Source organism: Panthera leo, chromosome C1, assembly GCF_018350215.1.
Source record: "Panthera leo isolate Ple1 chromosome C1, P.leo_Ple1_pat1.1, whole genome shotgun sequence".
NCBI lineage: Eukaryota > Metazoa > Chordata > Mammalia > Carnivora > Felidae > Panthera > Panthera leo.
In genome coordinates this window covers 120,938,454-120,956,740 of record NC_056686.1, presented here as the reverse complement: position 1 = coordinate 120,956,740, position 18,287 = coordinate 120,938,454, and the positions used below count along the sequence as shown (strand labels likewise).

Genomic DNA, 18,287 nt, shown 5'->3' with positions numbered 1-18,287 from the left:
AAAATGTTTCTGATGAAGCAATGAAAAAATATTAACCTTATTAAATGTCAACCAACAAGGACATGTCTTTTTAATATTTGGTGTGATTAAATAAGCAATATGCATAAAGCACTTTTCCTGCATACCAAACTATGATGGTTGTCTTGAGGAAAGATATTTTTTTGTGTGCCATTGTGTGATTTGAAAGCTGAGCTAGTTATTTTTCTAGTGAAACACTATTTTTACATGAAACAAAAAATTACCGACTGATAAATTATGTTTATTCAGACTTGGAGTTTTGAAAGAAATATTTTTGAAAATTAACAAATTCAGGCTATAGTTTTGAGAAAAAGCTGATTTTATTTGTTATTTGTAAAAAATCTGTACTTTCAAATGAACATTAAAATTTAGGAAGGGGCACCTGGGTGGCTCAGTGGATGGAGCATCTGACTTCAGCTCAGGTCATGATCTCAGTTTGTGAGTTTGAGCTCTGTGTCGGGCTCTGTGCTGACAGCTCAGAGCCTTGGAGCCTGCTTTGGATTCTGTGTCTCCCTCTCTCTCTCTGTCCCTCCGCTGCTCACGCTCTATCTCTCTCTTTCTCTCTCAAATATAAGTAAACATTAAAATGTTTTTTAAAAAAATTAGGAAAACGTAGTTATCTTACACCGTGATCTTGACAGCTTTTCAACATTTATGAATTTTAGGGTGAGATTATTAAGAATGTGATTTTTCATATCATATTAAATATCTGCAAGAATTGCCTAATTTAGTGGATCAGTATTTCCACAATGGCCAGTTAATGATGATACAAAATCATGCATCAATTGCAAGTAGACCCCAACAGTTTCTCATATTTTGGGGGCTTTGTCCTGAAAGGAAATTTTAGTGGATCATTTTAAGGGTTCAGAGATCCCCAATTACTCTAGCACCATTTGACTTTACCTCCCAGCAGTCGATTTCCCCATTCACTGGAGGCTTGAAGCCACTTTCCATTGTCTGCAGCTGTTCTCACATTGCATCTTTACGCTCTCCAAACTCTCTTCTCCTTCCTTCTGTACTACTGCTAGTACAACACAGGTTTTTTATTGTTGTTTTTTTGCTCCACTTATATTTTGGGGACTATGGATGTGCTTGGTCACTTAATTTTGTTCTAGATGCTGGCCATATGCTTATTGTTTTTGCTGTCTTGACGCTTATATTTACTTCTGTGCAAATGTTCAGGGACATTCTAAAACTATGTTACTGCCATCCTCTCAAAATTCTCCTGCCCAAAGTAACATGAATTAGAATTAATAATATTAATAATAACACAACAACTCTTGATATGGGACTCTGCTGCTTGATGTCAGTGAGGATGTATTGATAGCCAAAGTCCATTTGCTAAAACTAGGGCTAATATTTTACTGTAATTACTACAGTCATAAATGATGTGTGCTCTTTTTCTCAAGACAAAGATCTGACTTCAGTTAGCATGTTTTGGGGCACCTGGGTGGCTCAGTTGGTTAAGTGTCAGACTTGGGCGCAGGTCATGATCTCCTGGTTCTTGAGTTCGATCCCTTCATTGGGCTCTGAGCCTAGAGCCTGCTTCTGATTCTGTGTCCCCCTCTCTGCCCTTTCTCAACACACACTCTGTCTCTCTCTCTCAAAAGTAAATAAACATTAAAAAAATAAATATATGGTTAGCATGCCTTGCTTGTGATTAAATATTTTAATTATTCCTGTAAAAAAGTGTAAATGTATATATTTTATTTATTTAGGTAAATTTAAACCTCAGAAAGACATGAAAAGAGACTGGATAAAAGAATTGGAAGGGACCTGATTTGTTGCCCTCTGCAAATGAATATTTTCTTCCATTATTAATAAGATGAAATTGTTATTAGAACTTTTCCTCTTCAACAAATTTTTATATGCAAGCAGAAATAGTTCAAAAAAGAAATAGCATTATCTAATCACATATTATAAAAGAACTACTCAATTTGTAGCATAAATCTTAAACTGTGAGAGCATATTTTTCCCCAGAGCTCAAAAGAAAACTTAAATATGCAAACACAATCTGTGAGATCCTTGAGTAAAGACATCATCTTTATACATCGTTGAACCCCTGAGATGTAGTAGAAATTGACATTCAGAAGGTACTCCATAAAGATGTTTTGATTTTCTGAAATGAGAGGCCTACTTGAATTAGTGAAAACTACATTCAAACACATATGCTGAAAATATGATTTATAATTTCATGTGCAGTTGAACATTTAGAAATGGAGTAAAATTTGTGATTTGCAGCAGGAGAGCTTTATCCAACTTCTTAAATATGTCACTGAAAATGCAGTTGAGCGCATTGATTGACTGTATGTGAAGAGTAGATTCCCTATTTTCCTAGTTTCCAAATGGAACACATTAGTCTGAAAAATATGACTTACTATGTGAGCAATCTTTCTTTTGAAAAATAGATCAATCAAACCACAGAATTTACATAAACCGATGAGGTATCAAAGGTAATCATTTAAGTCCAAGTTGTTATAGAACAAAGATTCATCATTATGAATCTAAAATATTGAAAGAAAAAAGTGAGTAAATATCACTAGTAACTTTTAACTGAGGCTGTATCTTATTTAATTTATGTTTTATGTGTATATTCATATCTCTAAATGTTTAAATATGAACCAAGTGTGAATGCAAGCAAGAAAGGAAGCAAGCAATTTCCAAGAAAAATACCATACCTGTAAGGAAACCATTTCAGTCAGAAGTAAGAAATTTCTGTATGGAAAAGGGTTCTTAAAGGAAAGGATAGAGATTGAAGACAAAGCAGCAAAAATTAGCCATGAATGAAATTGCACGTAAGAGATCTCAGAAATTGACTAGACATACACTTAAAACTGATTAAAAAATAAGTAAATAAATAAATAAATGTAGGCCAAAATCTGTGGTTGATCATATTCCTTGACCAACTTTCAGCATATCTCCACAAAATGTTACCTGAAAATGGTCTTTTCCATTCACTTTTATTTCTTAACAGAAACCATTTCAATTACCATATTTTTAAATTAAAATGTAATATTTTCAAGCATAAATATGACTATATTTAATTATATTTGCCAAATATTTATAAATAGATATCTTAGGAGAATAGTTTTTTGGAAGAGACTAGAATTTTACCTTAAACAAATACGTTTCTCAATACGGGTAAGATTTTTCTCTTTCTCTTTTTTTAAACAAATTTTTTTTAATGCTTATTTATTTTTGGGAGAGAGAGACAGAGAGAGAGACAGAGAGAGAGAACACGAGTGGAGAGGGACAGAAGGAGAGGGAGACACAGAATCTGAAGCAGGCTCCAAGCTTTAAGCTGTCAGCACAGAGCCAGACACAGGGCTTGAACTCATGAGCCATGGGATCATGACCTGAGATCATGACACTTAGCTGACTGAGCCACACAGTCTTTCTCTTATAAGATTAATTCACTTTGGTATTATTGAAACTCTGTATTTTATATTTTAGGGGAGGTAAAGAACCTTCTTTCTCTATTCTCCTAGGTTCTCTGTCTGGGACCCTGCAAATTAGATTGTCTAAAGACAGATTAACAAGAGAAAAGCAAGCCCTTTATTAACACATGTGGTTCACAAATGTACAGGAGAAACTCAGTGATAAATAACTCAAAGGGGTGGTTAGAACTTGGAATTATATAGCATTTTAACAAAGAACAACAGATTTGTAGACAAATGACAATACGTAAAAAAAGGGCTTCATATTTCCGAGAGAGACAAACCATAGGAAAGTAAATATATAGGGACACTGATGGAAAGTAAGGGCTGTTTAATAAGGTTTATTATATAGATTCCTCTTAACGTCTTTTATGGACTGGTAAGATTCACCAGTGATTAGAGCCTAAGCCTGCTTTGATGCAAATTGAAGATGAGGTGGGGTGGGCAGAAAGCTGTTTTTGCTTCTTTGTGGTCTTCAGCTCAAAATAATTTTTTTGCCAAAGTGACATATTTTGGGTGACATATTCTGATCTTCTACAGTATAAGTGCTTTTGGATAGATAAACCAAGGCCAAAATTACCTCTTTTACCTATTAGAGTAATTAATACAAAGACAGCTTACTGGCATGGACAATGTAAATTCATGGGCTGGAATGTCCAAAGAGGATCATGAGTGTGTAGAAACCTTTTAGGAGCATGTGGGGAAGAGTGTTTAGTGTCCTGAAGGGTGGATTCGTCTTCCATCTGTACTCCAACCATGTCTGTGATCTTGCCAAGTTATATCAACCAATATTAACATGAGTGCTTATTGTCCTTGAACTTGTGGTGAATGAGTTTATCTTAATAGTTAAAATTACTCTTTAGAATTTACATTTGTATCTTTCAGATGTTGTCTTAGAGTGGAGGACTGTAAAAAGGTCAATTAACAATTGATAAAGAGTAGGCAGATTGTTTCAGGGTGTTTTCAAGAGTGTTATAAGGCTCTTCTGATCAAAATTTCTCTTGCTCATCTGGAATGATACTTAAAATTCCTCCCATTGAAACTGTTCCTTTAGATTAAGTGATTGTCTCTAGACGGCCTTGAGTGAAATGGAAAGCACCATTATAAAGGGTAACACATTTACATTAATACAAAATCATTGATGTAAAGAGGAAATAGAGTAGGGACATGGGGCACTGACTATTAGAAAATTTCAGTGAAAGGAGTCTTGCTGGGCAGGAAAGACCCAGCAAGTGTTAAGGTGGTAGACTTTACAGCAGCAAGAAGAAACACAGTGCTTTGAAAATAAGAACAAAGGAAAGTCTAGAATTATTTAATGTTCATTTACTAGAGGATGGGGATAGTTAGTGAGCATATAGTACCTCTGGATGTGCTTTGCTAACACCCTCCTCAACAATTTTTCCCTTCTGTATCTCTATTCCAAACTTCTTCATTTAAACTTCGAAGATTCCTCTCTGCAAGTTTAGAACATGGACTGACTCTTCCATTTCCTTTTTAATGCTTGAGGTTACCTTGTAAATATTTTACCTACTTTGGTCATAGAAATGTTCTCAGGATTTGCCATGGCTTCTTTATATTTTATTGGTGTCGAGCAGGGATCTTACACATGATGCCGATATATAAGTTCAGTGACAGATGGCCCAGTACAGTGGTTTAATGATCTGATAATATAAAGCTCAGTGTTACTAAAAGAGATAAGACATCCAAAGGACTTAACATGGTGTCTGGGTGATAGTTCTTTACTTTTATGTAACTAATCCAGATGGTCATTTATTATGAAGTGGTGAAATAAATAATTTTCTTAAAAGTATTTTTAATTTCTTCAGCCAGAAGCCCCATATTTTGGTTTTGGAATTATGAGGGATTTTGATACATCCATTGATTATCTCCAAGATTTAACACAGAACCAGGAAAATATAAAAGATTGCTGAGTATATGTAGATTGATCAGGCATATTAATAAACACAATAGATTCTTGTGTTGGTTTTCTGAACAAGTTTTCAATTTCTGTGGATCTTGATACATTTTAATTGGTTAACTCTTATATTAATGTCATATGCTGACTATTCCTAGTGTCAGGAAACCCCTGGAAAAATCCAAATGTAAACATTTGAAGTTAACAAGAACTAGTAATTTCAGAGGTACAAAAATAGAAATTAGTTGAAAAATAGAAAGAGGACAAAGCAAATAATAGTCACTGCTAAAATTATTTACATAGTGTTTTGGAATCTAAACTATACTTTTTCAAAAAGGTTTTAGTGCCAATGCATATTTTTTTAAACTTGGTAACTAAGACTGTATTGACTATAGAGAAGATAAACTTGAGATGAATTAAGAAAATAGATTAATTTCATAGTTGGGTCAATTATGGCAAGAAGTCCAAAATGAGAAGTAGTCACAAGTAGGAAAATCTAAGTGGGAAGCCCTTAAACACTGAGAAGTACAGGGAGTGAATTTGTAATAAGTCTTAAGGCGAGCATATATGGGACTCCTGGAGTACATGAGAAAACAAATCATTACGCTTGGATGATACCAGTATCTATTAACAATTTACCATAACATTTAGCCATAATATCCCATCACCCAATCATTCTAAATTAAAACATAAGCGAGTAGTATAAAGGTACTCTTTGAGGGGGCTAAATCCATAAAATGTACCTATTACTCAATCATTTCACATAAAGCAGAAGATTCTAGGGATAATTTCCAAGGACCATTCAATCTCCAAAGGGGCTCTGTTAACTAGCTTTTCAAAATAAGAATGAAACAACAGAATAATAGAGGTATTTTTGAGATCTTTTCCAATGGTTAAATTCTAGGGTTCTAAGAAATAGAATATTTTTATTAAAAAAAATTTTTTTTTAACGTTTATTTATTTTTGAGACAGAGAGAGACAGAGCATGAACGGGGGAGGGTCAGAGAGAGGGAGACACAGAATCAGAAACAGGCTCCAGGCTCTGAGCTGTCAGCACAGAGCCCGACGAGGGGCTTGAACTCACGGACCGTGAGATCATGACCTGAGCCGAAGTCGGCCGCTCAACCGACTGAGCCACCCAGGCGCCCCAAAAATAGAATATTTTTAAAGACTAGCAAAGTAGACAATCATTTTTTAAAGAGCAAAGAAAAATTATACTTTGGGGTTTAGGGTTAAAGAAGAGCGAATTCAAAAAATGACGAAATACTTGGTGGCTATAACTCAAATTAATACTAACAATCTAAATGTCATGATCTTTCTCCAAACTGCTAGTATACAACCTAAACTCTGAAGTCTCTTAGCTTTCTATCTCTTGAAATTTCCACTTATCTTAATAAGTATCCATCAGGTATAGAGACCACAAAGTACCCTACAAGTTTTCCTATCTAATTCTGGTTTTCTCTTGTTGGTGCCCTTGACTTAGGAAGCAGCCAAAGGATGCCTCCTTGCTCTCCCTGTCATTGTTGCTCTCTAAAGAGAGTGTGACCACCACTTGTGTTCTCTCCACATTACCAAAGTTGCCAAAATTGTTCTGTAAGTAAGTCTAGAGTTTCTGGCCATATTTTATCATTTAATCCTCAATACTTACTCCCAGTTTACACATACACACACACACACCACACCCCGAAATGGTTTTATCAATGCCAAGAGTTTCTGTATCTTAGATTTCTGACTTAGATCTCAGTTTATAGTTGCTTGGACCCATTCTAAGAAATCTGGTAAGGAACCAAAGACATTCTATTGACTGGTTTTCCCAGAATTGAATTCCCTAACTTTATTTGTTTCTCTAAAGGAAAGCCTTCATGACATTGTCTTTCAAACACTTCCAATATTTTAGAAGTAGGCAAAATTTGAATCTCAGCATTGAATTTGAATGTTGAATATCAATTTGTTAGAAGAGAATATTTCATTTGCACCAAACATAGAAACTACTTAAACAGGCATAAGGAGGAAATAAAGGATGTCTAATTACAATGTATAGAGACTCAAGCAAAGTCATCAGGATATGGTCCATTGTTTTATGGATTGGACTTTCTATTTTCTCTCCTGGTTTCATTCTCTCAACATTGTGAGCCCTACCCATCTCAAGGCTTATATCTTATTAGTTGGGTTTCAATGAAGATAGAATTCTCTTCCCTTGGTAGTTCCAACAAAAGCCTGAGAATGCATACCGTTAGCCTTTTGGGTTATATGGCCGTTCATGGATCAGTTGTTATGGGTATAGGAATTATATGCCCTGAATGAGTAAGCCTGGCTCTCCTTAAATCAGTAGTTGAGGTCAGCCATATGTGTGACTTCATGAACTGAGACAGAGGAAGAAGATAATCCCATTGGAAAACCAAGGCACACATACTGAAAGAAATGGTAAAGAATAGTAGGCATCTGTGCTCACTAGTACTGATAAAAAATACTCTTGGTGTAGTATCTTTATCTTTACCAGTTGAGGAATTTTCTTGCTAAAAGATAATTTTCTTATTAAAAAATAAGGAAGAAAAATAAATTCAAATTTCTATTTACACAGTTTTCTCAATTCATATCCTTGGGACATAGGCTTTATCCGTCCTTTGCACTGCTTTTGAGAAGGCACAGCATAATTTTAACAAACACATTTTCATCTTTTCCAGCATTTGGCCTTATGACTTTATATCATCCGTGTAAATGTTATAGGAATTGGATTGACCATTTGCAAAGAGGAAAAAAGCTGGCAATGTGTGTTGGTAGAGAATCAATTCTAGAAACAAATAAAGTATAACCCCAGCCTGTTAACCTTAGTATTTAAGCAAATATCACACATTCTGACAGTGCATCGTAAACAGACACCTCTTCCTCATAGGAACCCCCTTCCAGATTTGTGAGTATGGGGGAGTTTCCCATGTTAACCTCATCACCGTAAGTAGAAAATTGTTAGGGTAGTCCATTTTTCCAGTTTTATAGAATATGAAATCTTGGTAAGGTTTGGGGATTTATTTGTCTCCTCCCTTGATGTTGTTCTTCCTAAATATAAGATGTGGAGGTAGCAAGTGTAGGCTTGTGAGGATAATCCAAATGCTAGTCCCAGATCTCCTATGGCCTATGCCTATATCTGTGTGTAAGTAATTTTAACAATTGGTAGTTCAGTCTCTTCATATTAAAAGATGATAGTAACTCCCTTCTCTTTTTTCTCTTTATATTTCTCATTCAGTTCATCAGCAATATCCCACAATTTATCTACCATCACATTCACTTTTAGCCACTTTAAGAAAGCCTTCCTTTGTCTACTTTCTCCTTCCCCATAGGCCACATCTAAGGGGTGCAGGCTTGATGGTTCCTTTTGCATTGATCGTCATATTTAGCATCACATTGATAGTTGGGCTAGAAATTAAAATAAGTGGTGTGTTTAACAAAGGTTGTGCTGGACAAAAGCACACTCTATTTGATCATGATAGGCTACACTAACATAATCAGGGATTAGTAAGTTTTACTGTGGGAATGACAGCTAGTAAGTCAGGAGTAGTGGCAACAGAATCTAAGCAAGTCCATAGAAGGAAAATAATATCAAAAGCTATGGTGCTGGAAAGTGTACATATGTGTGTGCGTGTGTGAAGTATTTAAGTTGATACAACAGTTAAAAGAAAAAGAGAAAATAAGTTTAGACATTACATCCTTGGGATAGAGGACTGCTAGGGATAGTACTGGGACCTGAATGAGTTTCCAATTCAAGAGTCTTACTTACACAGGTTTTGAAACTGTCATTTTTCTCCCCCCCTTTAACTTAACCACCATTAACTTAGGCAACCAAAGCCAGCACATGCTCCTTGTAGTATGAAAAAATAAAATACCATTTAAAGTAGTTATTCCAGGGGCACCTGGGTGGCTCAGTCAGTTAAGTGTCTGACTTCACCTCAGGTCATGATCTCACAGTTCATGGGTTAGAGCCCCACGTCGGGCTCTGTGCTGACAGCTCACAGCCTGGAGCCTGCTTCAGATTCTGTGTCTCCCTCTCTCTCTGCCCCTTCTCCACTCACACACTCTCTCTCTCCTTCAAAAATAAACACACATAAAGAAATTTAAAGTAGTTATTCCAAGTTAATTTGCAAGTAATGGATCCTCAGAAAGGCTTGGAGGTTATGATACTGGCAATGGTACAAGTAGCAGGTAGTAACTCGTGGTTTGTCTGTGAATCTGAAGATTAAGCCATTTCATAAAATATTTCTATACCAAAAGAAAAAAACAAAGCAGAGCTTTGACTGCAGCTTTAAATGTAAGGCACATTAAAAGTAAAGGTTTACTTCTCATACCTCAAAATGACTACAATAGAAAAAACACAAGACGAAGGAGAAAAAAGACTGAGTGTTATCATCCAAACATTTCAAGGTATGTTTTTTCCTTATAACTGATACTGTGAGATAATGTAAACCTAGCCCTTGAGATACGGGAGTGCATTTTTGAGAAAACCTGAGGTCTAAAGATGATAAGATTTCATGATCAAGATCAGGACCTTCATAGTCAAATCTCTGGCACCCAGGAATTTGAATGATATTATTTAGGAAGCATTGAAAGTGACTGGGGTATTGGAGATTCCTGACACTTAAAAACCATACAAATCTGCTCTTAATTTATCAGTACACGTAGAGTAAATGCTATCAGAATGCTCTGTGCACCTGAAAAAAATGTCAAAAAAATCAGATTAACAAAGAAAGAAATGGATTATGAAGAATTAAAAAAAAATTTTTTTAATGTTTATTTTTGAGACAGAGCATGAGCGAGGGGAGGGGCAGAGAGAGAGGGAGACACAGAATCTGAAGCAGGCGGCAGGCTCTGAGCTGTTAGCACAGAGACCGACGTGGGGGCTCAAACTCATGAACCGCGAGATCATGACCTGAGCCAAAGTCAGACGCTCAACTGACTGAGCCACTCAGGCGCCCCATTATGAAGAATTTTTATAGAACCTTGTAAAAGAAGCCAAAAAGTAAATATGTAATTTAAGTAAATATGTATATTAAGGGCTTCTGATGAGAAGCTTATCAAATAGGTAATTATACTGAGATGATTGGTTCCTTGTTTGTTTGTGGAGGTGCATAAGGAGATGACACACTGTTCAGTGTGTTAATATCCATATTTAGTAGCTGTCAAATCTTTCTGGGTTAACTGATATAAACCTAAACCCAGTAGTGGTCCATGCTGCTCAACATTGAAGAAATAAAAGACCACCTGCTATGGGAGGAAAGAAAGTGGGATTGCATCTATCACATGTATCTGGCTGACTCACTCCTCCTTTAAAGTCCCTTCCAGGATGCAAAATAAGAAGCTGTCAGAGGTGGAAATAGCCCTTGCCTGTTAGTCCTACCTGAGCCAAAAAAAAAAAAAAAAAAAAAAAAAGCTAATGAGAAAGGAAAACATAAATAGTCCTATTGACTATAGCAGGAGTGGGAGCCTATAAGGCTTAGTTAGAATTGAACATTTCATGCAGTTAAAAAAACAACAACAGATTAATCATTAAATCCCAAAGGCTTAATAGCAAAGGTTTATTTCTCTCTCAGGAAGTGATAGGGATTACAGACTGAAAAGGTGTGTAGGGATTTTTACTAACCCAACCAGTAAGTGGCCCTGATTCCTCACTGCCTGTGGAGTTGAACTACCATCTGACTGTGCAACTATAAGGAGGCTGGACAATGTTAGTCAAAAGTGAGGTGAACATTACTATTTCTATCATACTCACCCATTCTGGTTCCAGACTCTCCCCTTATTCCCTTTTCCATAGAGCACACTCTATCTTCCCCCCAAGGGAGACAAACCCTACATTTTTTTTTGAGTATGAAGCTCAAAGTTCAGGAAACCTAGGTGATGTATGGTGATCTCTACCTTGACCTTATAGTTGTTTCCTCTGGGTCTCAGGACCAATTAACTTAAAAAGACAATTTATCCCACCACATCCAGTAAACAATAGTAAATAGGATTGACATAGCTATAATTAATACCTCACTTCAAGAAGGAGAAGTACATAAATACTCTGAAAACCCACTGGGTAGGATGTTGTGTGGGTCCTCACCCCCAAGAGAGACTATTGACCAGGCCCAAATCTCTCACCCTGAGAAGTGTTCCACTGTCCAACAGCCCCTAAGATTCTTTTCTATTATTCTTCCTTCTCTATTATTCATCTTGACCATATCTAAGGCTGAGAAATAACCTTTTCCTGGATCATGTGCAGCTTTCTCAACACACTTTTTTCCATAAAAGGTTAGGGTCTCATTGCTCTTTATTTTTGTTCTTTAATGTTTATTTATTTTTGAGACAGAGACAGAACACAAGCAGGGGAGGGGCAGAGAGAGAGGGAGGCACAGAATCCAAACCAGGGTCCAGGCTCTGGGCTGTCAGCACAGAGCCCAACATGGTGCTTGAACTCACAAACCGTTAATCCATGACCTGAGCCAAAGTCAGACACTTAACTGACTGAGCCACACAGGCACCCCTCCCAACGCTTTTTAAAGTACAGTCTCTTTTAGTCTAGAGTCGAAAACCTGGTTACTTTGCTCCTTATGAACTGTATTTGGTCTGCATCATGTGACAGTAATCCTGCCCGCAGTTCTATTTCAAATATACTTTTTAAGATAATTTCTTGCTCTTTGTTATTACTCTCTCCTTCTTTCTGACCCCTCTCCTTCTCACACACTAAATGGATTTAAAGGTGGCTACCTTGAATTTATATGATTAGTTAAAATAGTCATTATTATAAACTTCCCTACTAATTATTTCATAAACTGAGAGGATTTAATGGGTGCCACACTTTAGTCTAATCTTTCCACAGAGGCAATCAATTAGAATATTTTGCTAGCTAGATATCTATTACTCAAATTCTCTCATTGTAATATTTGACCTTTTGCAATTATTTAGAGACCTATTTTTTTTAAGCAATCTCACCAGTGTGGGACTCGAACTCATGACCTGGAGATCAGTAGTTACATGCTCTACCTACTGAGCCAGCCAGGTACCTTTTGACTGTTTCCATTTGAAAGTTGGCTTTCCTTATACTTCAACTGCTTCCTAAATTTCTGAGATTTCTCTATTCCCTTCATTTTTTTAAATGTTTATTTATTTTGAGAAAGCAGGTGAGAGAGTGGAGGGAGGGGCAGAGAGAGAGAATCCCAAGCAGGCTCCATGCTGTCAGTGAGGAATCCTATGCGGGGCTCCATCTCATAACCATGAGATCATGCCTGAGCTGAAATCAAGAGTCAGATGCTCAACTGACTGAGCCACCCAGGGGACCCTATTCCCTCATTTCTTCTCATAAAGTCAATAGTCCTTTCTTGAATTCAGCTTTTTCCTGAAGTGCCTTCCTGATGTATCTGAAAACAAGCAAAGCCCACCACTAATGTTATGTCCTTTGCCAAGCTCTTTGTGCAGATGTATAATTTCCTAATATAGGACTTGCTTTCCAGGTTTCCACAGGTAATAGTGTTGCCTGCTATTTTGTCATTTTATCATATGGATCTCTACCTTTTTGGACTCATAGTTTACTCACCCATGAAGCTTAACTATTAAAACGAAAGCCATGGTTTTTGTTTGGTTCTGCAAATTATCATTTTCCTGTTTTTGGTTTGCTTGTTTGTTTCCTGTTTCTTTTTCTTTTTTTTTCTTTAATTTGTGTTTTTAAAAACCAATAGGAAAGGCTATGCTGTGATAATAATAATCCCCAAATAATTTTATGAACAAACTGGCAGATGACATTTATAGTTTTCAAGAGAAACTTTTTCTTGCTTATGCTTTGCTCCATTATCTTGTGCCTCCATCATTGAAACATACATGCACACACAAACAAAATTATCTTTTTGGTTGTCGTAAAAGGAGAGACTAGAGAACCATGCATGTTTGTCTGGAAGTTTAATTTTATTGCCTTAGCTCTACATTTTGCTTTCCTACACAACCCAATGGCCAAGCCTCATTTCTCTGAAGAAGCTTTGAAAATTTAGGGCTGCAAATGGAATATTTGGTAAGCATTACAGTCTCTTTCACAGCAGATTCATGTGGCACCTATTAAGTGTCAGATATGGGCTTAGTCAATGGCTTGGAGACTTCAAATCCCTTTTAATAACTAGATAAAGTATACTAGATAAACTATATCCATAGCTCACAGGAAGAATGGACTTGCTATGGGGAATGTCCTGAAGATAATTAAGAAAAAAATCCTCTTATTCGGAATACTATTTTTGTACGTAACCACAAGAAAATAATCATAGCCCTTTGGATAGAGAGTAGTTCAAGACAAAAAGATAGACATTAATAGGTGGATCATTCAACTAAAAAAGGGTTTTGTGAAATAGTTCTGCCCAGCAGCCCCTCAGCATTCTGTTGTGACAAGTCAGGACAATTTTATTCCCTCCCAGGACTTCTGAATATGAGACAAAGAGAGCCAGTCACTAGGAGACATAGAAAGAAAGAAAGAAAGAAAGAAAGAAAGAAAGAAAGAAAGAAAGAAAGAAAGAAGGAAAGAAAGAAAGAAAGAAAGAAAGAAAGAAAAGGGTGACTGGGTGAGCTGATTGGCAAAGCCTTATATTAAGCAATAAATGTTTTTGTTTTCAGTACATTAGAAGACCACAGGTCACTAGAACCTTATGTCCTGAGATGACTCTTATCATAAATGTCCACTTACTGAGGTAGAGTGTCTCTGTTCCTTGCAATTTGAAATATCCTGACTCACGTAAAAAGTGAATATGTGTATGTTATTGACTGAATTGTGTCCCTTAAAAATTCATGCATTAAATGTCCTAATCCCAAATGTGATGGTATTTGAAAGTAAAGCCAATAAAGAGGTAATAAAGTTATAAGGTTAGTGCTGTGGTCCAATAGGATAGGAGTTCTTACAAGGAAGAGACACCAGAGTTCTCTCTTTTTCTCTCTGAATGCACACAGAAGAAAGAAGGCCATGTGAGGACACAGCAAGAAGTCAGCTATCTGCAAAACAGGAAAGGAGGACTAAGAAGGAGCTAGCTCTTAGGACACCTTGATCTTAAACTTCTGCCTCCAGAACTGCGAGAAAGTAAGTTTCTGCTGTTCAAACCATTCAATCTGTGATATATTTTAATAAGAGTTTAATCAGATTATTATGATGATGATGATGATGATGATGATGATGTCTTGGTATCAGCAAACTGTGCCTACTATACTGCTTTTCTTTTAAGAACCTCTTTCCACAAATTTATTTTTTGTTTCACGAAAGATTGATTGTTTTGTTTTGATTTTTGCAGCTTGTGTGGTAGTGTAATGATTGGAAGATCAGGAAAGGGGTGCTAGGGTGGCTCAGTCAGTTAAGCATACGACTCTTGGTTTCGGCTTAGGTCATGATCTTATAGTTCGTGAGTTGGAGCCTTGCACTGAGCTCTGCGTTGATGGCATGGAGCCTGCTTGCAATTCTCTCTGTCCCCCTCTCTCTCTGCCCCTCTCCTGCTCGTTCTCTGTCTCCCTGTCTCTCAAAATAAATAAATAAACTTAAAAAAAAAATAAGATCAACAAAGACAACCCATGGACTTTACAAATTAAGAACACTAAGCAAATGTGAACATTATTAGTATTTTAATAATCCCCATGGATGCTGATAGGGAAAACTGAGGTAATTATATGGACCAGTGGCCCTTGATATTTATAAAATATATAATGATATTTTGTTCACTGCTCCACTTTTTTGGAAAGCTTTTTCTAAAACAATATATGTTTAGTTTTGTTTTTAAATAGTAAACTTTTTTTTTCTATTTTAGTCATATTTACTAAATTTATACAACAAATTATGAACACTTACCAAAATGTCACACACAGAACGAGGTGCTGAGGTGTCATCAGTCAGCAAAACAGACACAAATCCCTGCCCTCGTGGAGCCTGGTAAGAGGAGGCAGGCAATAAACATTATAAATCCACTAAATATCTGATATGCTGTATGATGATCTACACTATCTTGTTGGAAGGGAGATTTGGGTGGGAGGAATTCAAATTTAACCGAAGGTGGCACTGGGTTAGAAAACCTGAAGCGCATATGAGACAGTCATGCGTATACCTGAGGGAAAGATCATTCAAGTCAGAGGGAACAATGCACACAAAGACCTGAACTGAGAGCATGTTGGGCATGTTTAAGAAGTAGCAAGGAGGTCAGCATGGCTGGAGAGCTGTGATGAGGGGAAAACAGTGGGAGATGAGATCAGAAAGGTAATCATGTGGGTCCTTGTCTATTGAACGACTTGGCTTTTGCCCTCAGAGAGAAAGAAGCAACTGAAGTGTTGAGTAAAGCAGCAACATGCCCTGCTTTATAGTTTAACAAGATCATTCTGGCTACTGCATTGGAAATAGACTGAAGGAAGGCAAGGGGATAGACATGAGACCAGTTAGGAGGCTACCTTAGTAACCGAGGGGAGATGGTAGTGGCCTGCATCAGGAGCATTGGGGTGGAGGAGTTGAGAAAATGACTAATTTTGGACGTATTCTGAATATAAAATCCTCAGGATGTGCTAAGATACTGGATGTAAAGTATGACAGAGAGGACTGAAGAGTAACTCTAAAATTACTGACCAGAAAATGTCATTAACTGAGGTGGCTTAGGCGGGAGGCAGCACACGTGTTGGAGGTAGTTAGGAGAGTTAACAGTTCCCTGTCGACAATGTCAATTTTCAAGTATCTAGCATGTCTGTGTGTAAGGTGTTAGGTGGGTAGTTAGGTATTTGATTCTGGAATCGAGGGGAATGGAACAGAACTTTTGAGAGTTGTTGGTGAATAGGTGACAGTTAAAGCCACTGCATAAGATGATACATACCACAGAGGAAGATGTGTAGATAGACAAGATGAAAAACTCCAGGGTTGGGCTGTGTGGCACAATTGGAGATTCTGATAGATGTGGCAACTTTTATGAAACTATTGTCAGGTCTTTATTTCAGTATTTCTTTGATCTATTCATATATATTACATCCAGATTACCTTATAAAATAATTCTGGACATTGAGTTCCTTACATATAAAATAAATCTTTATTGCATCAAAAAATGTGTTCTTGGGATGCCTGGGTGGCTCAGTAGGTTAAGTGTCCAGCTTCGGCTCAGGTCATAATCTCACAATTCATGGGTTTGAGCCCCGTATGGGGCTCTGTGCTGACAGCTCACAGCCTGGAGCCTGCTTTGGATTCTGTGTCTCCCTCTCTCTGCCCCTCCCCTGTTCACACTCTGTCTCTCAAAGATGAATAAACATTAAAAAAAAATTAAAAAAAACAGTGTGTGCTTTAAGACTAAGTCATTTGTAGTATATCTTCCTTTTAGGTCTTGGTGAATTTTCATATTTTTAAGTTTACTGATTTTATGGACATCCTGAAGTATATTTGCTTTCATGTTTTCAGCCTTGTCATTTTAGATTGTGAAATCTAATTTGTTCGTATTCCTAAACATCATTTCATGATGAGCCATAATGATTGCAGTTTTCAAGAAGCTTAAAACTTAGTTGGCAATAAACAAAGACATATATAAATAACTAATCTCAGGTGTGTTGCATGTTAAAAAGAAAATACAAGAGGGTAAAGGGGTAGGGAGTGACATCAGTGGGTGACAGGTAATCTGTTTTATGTTAGAGATCAGGAAAAGCCTCTCTAAAAAGATACCTCTAAGAAGAATAATGAAGAAGATCCAATGGGTGCATACACACAGACACACATACAAGTAACAGGGAAGGTTGTTACAGAGAAAGGGAAGGGCAGTTGTAATAAATATATAAGTATTCATTCATTTTGCAAACATTTACATAATAGCTGCTAGATGCTATAATTTTAATAATATAGTCCCAATCTTGAAGATCTTAGCGTCTCTGGGTCTAATGAGCACTCTTATCAAGCTTTATTCGATATCAACAACTAATTACCAGAACTCATGGAGGTGTGAGGTGAGTTTTGAACAGCAGGTTTTCTTCATTAAAAACAAGTTTCATGTTCCTTGGGAATAGTTAGGTCATTTTGTGAGGTCTGCTTCTGTTTTCTCTGCGCCTTTCTGCCACTTGTCCTTATTTATATGCATCATGCAACAAGCCACACACTCTTTGTGAAATCTTTTCAGTGTCCAGCTGCGTCACTGACAGAACATTGATGCCCTTTGCCCTTCATTTTATACCCCTTCTACTTGATGCATACTTTGAACGTCACACCCTTTCTACACTGTGCATATACTCCTTTCTGCCTACTTTCGTTTCCTGCAGAATGTAATTCACTACATTGTTTTTTCTTCAGAGTTGTCACCTGTTTCTACGTACTGTCCTGTTTCTTAAACTTTTAATTTTAGAATAGTTTTAGATTGACAGAAAAGTTATGAAGATAGTGCAGAGTACTCATATACCCCTGACCTAAATTCTGCTCTAATTCATATCTTGCATCAGTATCATACATTTGCAGCATTGATGGACCAATACTTATATATTGTTGTTAACTGAAGTGCATACTTTATTTAGAGTCCCTTAATTTTTACCTAATATCCATTCTGTCTTCCACAGTCCCATCTAGTACTTTGGGACCCCAAAAGAGTTCAGTTCTTTCTGGCACATGGACTGCAGTGCTTTTGATCATCTCATTGGCTTAGGAGAAGTAAACAGCTGAATTAGGAGATAGAAGGAAAGCAAAAATCACTGAGGTTTCATGCCTGATAATTCATTGTTATCCAGCTTCATGGATGGGCCAATTTTTCTAACCTGAAACTGTTCGTTTGTTTGTTTTGTTTATTTTTATTTTTTTCTCCTAAAATATATTTAATAAGTACTATTTATTGTCACTTTTTATCTATTGACCTATCTACCCTCACTCTATACCCCCCTAAAATCTAGTTTCCATTCTACCTTACACTAGAACTGACTCTAAAAGTGTCAGTTATTTC

The 18,287-nt window shown here is 36.7% G+C and overlaps 1 long non-coding RNA gene across 1 annotated transcript in view; it reads left to right on the top strand.

Annotated features, from left to right (window-relative positions):
* Positions 1-18,287, top strand: part of LOC122225814 — a 34,782-nt gene that overhangs the window by 6,645 nt on the left and 9,850 nt on the right. The window contains exon 2 of the long non-coding RNA XR_006205371.1: positions 14,317-14,443. This is a non-coding gene — a long non-coding RNA (uncharacterized LOC122225814). The remainder of the gene's footprint in view (positions 1-14,316; positions 14,444-18,287) is intronic.